The sequence below is a fragment of the Asparagus officinalis genome, chromosome 6 (assembly GCF_001876935.1).
Source record: "Asparagus officinalis chromosome 6, Aspof.V1, whole genome shotgun sequence".
NCBI lineage: Eukaryota > Viridiplantae > Streptophyta > Magnoliopsida > Asparagales > Asparagaceae > Asparagus > Asparagus officinalis.
The window spans coordinates 48,253,476-48,261,232 of NC_033799.1; positions in this window are offsets into that span (position 1 = coordinate 48,253,476).

Consider the following 7,757-nt stretch of genomic DNA (forward strand, 5'->3'; position numbering starts at 1 on the left):
AAATAACAACAACAAGAGTATCGGAGCGCTACAGCAAGATTACCTCCACCCGCCCCCAGTGGAAGGGCTGTTAGATAAAGTGAAGGCTCTATCTATTAAGCATAGTCTAACTAGATTCATTTTCCCCGTATCTAAATGGGATTAACATTTAGAAACCTACAACACGAGACGTAGTACGTCGAGCAAAATAATCCAAACAAGAAAACCCTCATGTATATACCATAAGTCTCAAATTGTAGATATCTAAATATTAATACCGAACTAAGAAAAGACAATCTAATGAAACCAATAATTAGAAATCCATAACATGAGACTGGTACGTCGAGTGAAATAATCCAAATAAGGAAACCCGCATATATATACCATATGTCTCAAGTTGTGAATCTCTAATCATTGATCCCAACGAAGAAGTAAAGAAGACAATAAAAGAAAAAAGATATCAACACATCGTATTTATAATATCTTCCACTATCACTAGAGAGATAGAATGAAATTCCAACACATAATTTTGTATACTTTCAAAAGTAACGTATCTCAGTCATATAGTTCAGTGATAGGTCGTATTCATAATCGGCATCTGCCATGCTTAGGCTATTAAGTAATTGTCTCAGTGCAACAGACTACCCTGTAGGTATCATGAATTGTGTACACGGCTCATTAGTCTCATCACGATCTTAGTGTGTAACATGAGTGTGGGACGGACTACCAAATAGGCATCCTAGAAATACGGCTCACGATCCTCATCGTACCCTAGTGCGGGACGGACGGCTAGATCAAGCCTCCTAAAATCCGACTCAATGGCTTGTACATGTGAAATATCGACACACTACCTCATGTAGTACTGAACTGAGCTCATCAATGATATCCATCTCATGTATAAACTGTGTATATCTGGTATGTCAACGCACTATCCCATATAGTATTAAGTTGTGCTCATCAACGACATCCAACATGTATATGAACTATATCTAATTCAAATATGATCAAATCAAAATTCATCATAATCCCCTTGGGATTCTCAAATGTATAACATAACATATTCATGACTATACTTATAATATCAAGTGGCTCAAAACTCCGCGAACGCACCTCAAAACGACGCAACACAGCTCCACAAAATGAGCAGAAAAATAGACGGAACATCTATTATTAAAACAAGCATATATTTCTTTAGGAAAACTATTTTTACAAATGGTTTTCTATTTTGAAAACTAGATTCACACATCTTTCAAATAAAATATGGTTCAGTTTGGAGTTCATTTGCTATCCCAAATCTCTAGTTAAACATTATACATGTGCAGCAATTTTTTTGCAGGACATGTTTTTAGTAAACATAACATATCTTTCTCTATATTAATTCTATTTAAGAATGGTTTTCTATTTTAGAAACTAGATACATATAGCTTTCATTTGAAGCTAGTTTGGTTAAATTTAGATTTCGGTTGTTATCTTAAAATCTTAGTTAAATATTACACAAGTGCTGCAGTTTTCTACAGAAAATATATATTTAGTACATCACTTAAATTTCTCATACATAAATAAAGTTATGAGTAACCCTAAAGATTATGATCATGATACTATCATAAAAAGTAAGAAAAGATTACTAATCTAGCATTGATTTAAGATTTACTATCAAAAATCTGACTTTTAACACCTCAGGTTAAGATTAAAGTATGAAAATACATATTCAACATCATATTAATCATCTACACAAGTTATTTAATTATGGGGATAGGTTTGGATGAAGATAATCTTGCCTAAAAAGTCATTCTAAGACTCTAAGATAAATATCAAGTAATTAGAAGTGCAGGCAACCCGTTTTCTCCTTGCCACACGTCGATGATCTCGCCCTTGTGTCGATATTTGCTTCACAAAGCTCTCAAAATTCTCAATTTTAGGGTTAGGGCTTTAGAGAGAGGAATAGGGGCTGTTAGGGTTTGAAACTCTAATGTAAGGGTGATAATTTTCGTGAAAACATAATTATACATATATACAAACCCGAAATAAACCCGTTTGACCCGAACTAGGAAACGTAGTCTGACTAGGAAAATAATCTTCGATATTTTGGCAATAACTTTCACGTCCGAACTCAGAATGAGGTGATATAAGATTTGTTGGAAAGCTCTTGAAGATACATACAACTTTGATATTTTAAGTTTTTCTAGATTCTAACTGTTTTAGTGTGAAAAATGTAAATACTTTTAACTAGTTGTTTTTCGCAGATTTAGGCCCGTGCACGTGTGCATGATATCACTTCTATATTCACATATATACATTGAATTGATCTCAAATTAATTTTTAGCATACTAAAACATTAATAAATATTATTTTTTTATAATACAACACATTTATTATTTATTACATAATATTCAAATTTTTTTGGGGTTTTACATTTTCCCCCCCTTAAAAGAATTTCGTCCCCGAAATTCCGCAAACGTATCTTAGAGGTTAATAATAAATTATCATAAATCTTCAGATATAAAACATTATAATATCTATACTTAACAATCTAGAATATGAATACTCCTACTTAACCCCTAACTAAATGGAACTAGTACGTCAGGCAAAAAATCCAAACAAGGAAACCCTATATATATACCATGTGTTCTGAATGATTAGGAGCCAAGTGCTAATATCCTCATTCTAGTGTTAAATATAAATATGACCATATGAACAAACCATAAACAAGAATAGATCATAATTAACCAATCAATTTACCTGCTCAAACATGTGTGGAAAGTCGCGACGCATATCCTCCTCGCGCTCCCAAGAAGCCTCCTCAGCTCCTATTCGGTTCCATTGAACTTTGACTAGAGGGATCACTTTATTTCTAAGTCTCTTGTTCTCCTTGGAAAGAATACATACAGGAATTTCAATAGTAGACAAATCATCATGAATTTCAATCTCTGGCGTGACTAGCACTCTCTGCTGCTCCTCGTCTCGTAGATGTTTCTTAAGCATCGAAACATGAAATACATCATGTATGCTCGACATCGATGCTGGAAGGTCCAACCGATATGAAACAGCTCTAATGCGCTCAACTATGTAGAATGGACCGATATACCTCGGGGCAAGCTTTCCCCATCTACCAAATCGCTGAACTCCCTTCATTTGTGACACTTTCAACAATACATAGTCCCCAACCTGGAACTCTAATTGTCGTCGTCTCCGATCTGTATAACTCTTTTGATGACTCTGCACTGCAAGAATACACTCGCGAATGAGTGCTACCTTCTCCGTAGTCTGTCTTATAAGATCCGGCCTAAGTAGTAAGCTGTCCTCTAGCTCTGCCCAACAGATAGGTGATCTACAAGGCCTCCCATACAACGCCTCATACGGTACCATGCTAATAGTCGCTTGATAATTGTTATTATAAGCAAACTCAATCAGTAGAATGTGGTCCTTCCAACTGCCTTGAAAATCTATGACACATGCCCGCAACATATCTTCCAACACTTGGTTGACTCTCTCCGTTTGTCCATCTATCTACGGGTGAAAGACACTAGAGTACAACAACTGGCTACCGAAAAAATTCTGAAAGGTCCTCTAAAAATGTGAAGTGAAAACCAATCCTCGGTCTGATACGATCATTTCTGGAACTCCATGCAACCTCACCGCCTCCTGGATGAATATCCTCACGTAAGTCTCCGTCGTGTAAGTCGTTTTCACTGGTATGAAATGTGCGGACTTTGTCAACCGATCCACAATCACCCAAACTGAATCATTCCCCTTCTTCGATCTCGGTAATCCTATAATGAAGTCCATAGAAATATCTACCAACTTCCACTCCAGAATGGGTAAAGGCTGTAGGGTTCCTGCTAGTCTCTGATGTTTAGTCTTTACTTGCTGGGAGGTGAAACACTTAGCTACATATTCTACAATTTCCCTACGCATGCCGCTCCACCAAAAGTGTCTTTTTAGGTCCTTGTACATTTTAGTTGTGTCTGGATTCACTGTGTACCTAGTACGATGCGCCTCGTCAAATAAGTCCTTCTTCAACTGTGGATCTCTCGATATCACTAACCGGCCCTTCATCTGAAGTCCTCCATCTACTCTAACGGTCCAATCTGCTTTTGGTTCTTTGGAAATCTACCCCTTTCGGGTTTGAATCCAAGAATCCTCTAGTTGTGCTTCGACTACTCTATCATTACAGGATGGCTGCACTGACAGTGCTCCTAAGAGTGCGTTGCTCCCACCGATCTCTGGTTTGAAGTCAAACAGGCTGAGGGTGTAAATATCTCTATACAACAAGCATCTCAAAGCAGAAATCCAATGTTGACGCTTCTTGCTTAACGCGTCTGCCATAACATTTGCCTTCTCCGGATGATACTGAATTGCGAACTCATAATCGTTAATAAATTCAACCCATCGTCGTTGTCTCTGATTTAGGTCTTTCTGGGAGAAGAGATACTTCAGACTCTGATGATCTGTGAAAAGTTTGAACTGTACTCCATGCAGATAATGCCTCCATGTCTTCAGTGCAAAGACCACTACTGCTAGCTCCCAGTCATGAGTGGGATAATTCTGCTCATGCGTCCTCAACTGTCTTGAAATGTAGGCTACCACTCTATGGGTCTGCATCATAACACCTCCAAGACCCGATAATGATGCATCAGTGTAGACAACAAAAGTCCTATCACTACTCGGAATGATTAACACTGGTACTGAAGTCAACTTAGCTTTCAAAGTCTCAAAGGTTTCCTGGTACTCCGTGCCCCAAATAAACTATACACCCTTCTTCGTAAGGCGTGTAAGTGGAGTTGCAATCTTTGAGAAGTCCTGAATGAACTTCCTATAATAGCCTGCTAATCCCAGGAAACTACAAATCTCTGTAACCGTCTTCGACGGCTCCCAATCTAGTACGGCCTCCACTTTAGTTGGGTCTACTACAATACCCTCCTGGCTAATAACATGGCCCAAAAATCTGACTTCAGAAAGCTAAAACTTGCACTTATTGAACTTGGCGTATAGCTGATGCTCCTGCAATGTCTGCAATGCCAAACGGAGATGTTGCTCGTGCTCTACCTCTAATCTCGAATATATAAGGATGTCATCAATAAAGACGATCTTGAACTGGTCCAAGTATGGACGAAAAACCCGGTTCATTAAATCCATGAATACCACGGGTGCATTGGTTAGACCAAATAGCATGACAAGGAATTCGAAAGACCCATATCGAGTCAGAAAGGTGATCTTGGGAATATCCATCTCCTGAACTCGTAATTGATGATAGCCAGAATGAAGATCAATCTTAGAGAAATACTACGCTCCCTATAGCTGATCGAACAAGTCATCAATCTTCGGTAGTGGGTACCTATTCCGGATAGTGACTTTTTTCAACTCGCGATAGTCTATACATAGGCGCATATTGCCGTCCTTCTTCACGGAAAGGACTGGCGCTCCCCATGGAGAATGACTCCGGCGAATAAAACCCTGAGATAATAGTTCGTCTAGCTGAGTCTGTAGCTCCCTCATCTCAGCAGGTGCCATACGATAGGATGCTCTGGATATCAGTGCCGTGCCCGGCTGGAACTCGATGCAGAACTCAACCTCTCTCACAGGAGGTAGCCCAAGTATGTCTTTAAAGATATCCTAAAAATCCAAGATAACTCTAGTCTCGCATAAATCGGCACCCTGATCCCTCTGCATCACCACCTCGATGTATACCATAAATGACTCCGCAAACTGGTTGCCTTGTGAGGTTGATACGATCAACTTAGACCCATCGGACGCTCGCAAGCTAACTGTTTTAGCAAAATAGTCAATACTAATGTGGTGGGATGATAGCCAATCCATACTGAGGATGACGTCGAACTCCGACATCTATAAAACGATCAGATCAATGATAAACTCGCACTCGTCTAGACTGATGATACATTTCCTACAGAAACTCTCCAATAGGGATACCTCCCCTAAAGGAGTAGATATAGATAATGGAACATCTAAGGGATGTGTAACTAGCTGAAGCCTATCCATGAAGGTATGAGATAAATGAATGCGAGTCTCCTGAATCGAACAAGATCCGAGCTGGAAAAGAATTCACTAAGAAAGTACCTTCCACAATAGCTCCACTCACACCATGGTCGCGTGGTACGACTGTATAAACTCTGCCGGTGGCTGGCGACTGCTAAACTGTCAGTGGGGAAACACATGGGACTATATGTCCCTTAGGAATCTCCTAAATAGTGCGAACCTGGGCTGCTGGTCCCTTAATCCTCGGGATGGAAGGCGGGGCCTCTATTCTCAACTGCTGCTGTTGCTGGCCATAACCGTAGCCCTGAAACTACTGACCCTGACCTCAGTTCTGCTGCTGACCGTGTCCTCATCCATGTTGTTGTCCCTATCCTCTGCCCTAATGGCCTCCTGCTGGTGCACTACGACAATCCTTGGCCATGTGGCCGATCCTGTTGCAATTGAAACATGCACCCTGAATCCTGCGCTGCTGTTGTGCTCTTGGATCATGTTGAGTTCCCTTCTTAAACTGACCCTGCTGCTAATGCTTAAAACGCTTACCTCGCTACTGGGGTCCTCTTGATCCATCAAAAGATCTCTTGCCCCTGCCCTTGTTATCCTGCTCTCTTGACTTTGTGTTACCCTCCTTGGTTTTCTGAAACATCACAGTCTCAGTCTCCTGCAAAATGGCTGCATCAGCCTCCTCTCTAACTGAGTGAAACCTCCAGGACACGAGGTAGCGACGAAGGCTCGGACAAAGACCCATAAGAAACATCTGGGCTTGGTGCTCTCCAGTCTGCCACATGCCCGTGAAGCGAAGCAAACTCATGAATCGGCTTCCATAGTCTGCTATGGACATCTCTCCCTGCTCTAATCTTGATAACTCAAGCTCTTTCCCGGCCCGTGCCGCGAAAGAGATATACTGCTCGTCGAACAAATAAATGAAGTCCTCTCATGTGAGTATCATCCGGTGTTCTGGTGTGAACTGAAGCCTGTACCATCCTCCGGCATCTCCCTTCAGACTGAAAGCTGCCAATCTCTATTTCTAGACTGAATTAACGTTAAGTAGGTCAAGTACATTACTCACATCCTCCTTCCACTTGTGGGCTACAAGAGAATCTGACCACCCCTAAAATTCTAGTGCACTCATCTTTTGGTATCGCTATACTAAACGAAGCTAAGTCTACTGCTCAGCGGCTGCAACCGATGGTGGGGTATGTCCTGATGCGGTCACAGGGGGGACTCCTCTGTGATGGGGGTGGCTGGGATCATTGGCGGTGGAACTACAGGTAGTGGTGCAATGGGTGGGGTCTGGTTCGCCATCTTCTCCTCAAGTGCTGCTAGCCTGGCTGCTATAGGTGCCATGAGGTCAATCATATACTGCGGAGCCTGTTGCGGTTCAGGTGGAACCTACTGCTACTCCAGTCGAGCCTGCTATGGCTCTGGCTCCTACTTATCTTGCCTAACTTCTCGTGCACGGGATCCTCTCCGTCCACGTCCACGTCCAGCCATCTATATTTTTTTCAATAAAGGAATTATAAGACACAGTAATGAGACATCAGGCAAAAGCATACATATAACACATAGCAATAAGCAAATTGTATCATAAACTATTCACGCAATTACTTTTCAATCAAAGTAAGGTAGTCAAGGTAGTCAAAAAAAATTTGTAAAATTTTGAATATACGTATATAACGTCCTCACTCATTCTAGGAGTTCCTAGCGGACTCTATACATGATTCCTAGGAAACTCTATACTAACTCCACGACTCGAAACAGGAATGATCCTAGGATGCTGGAACTAG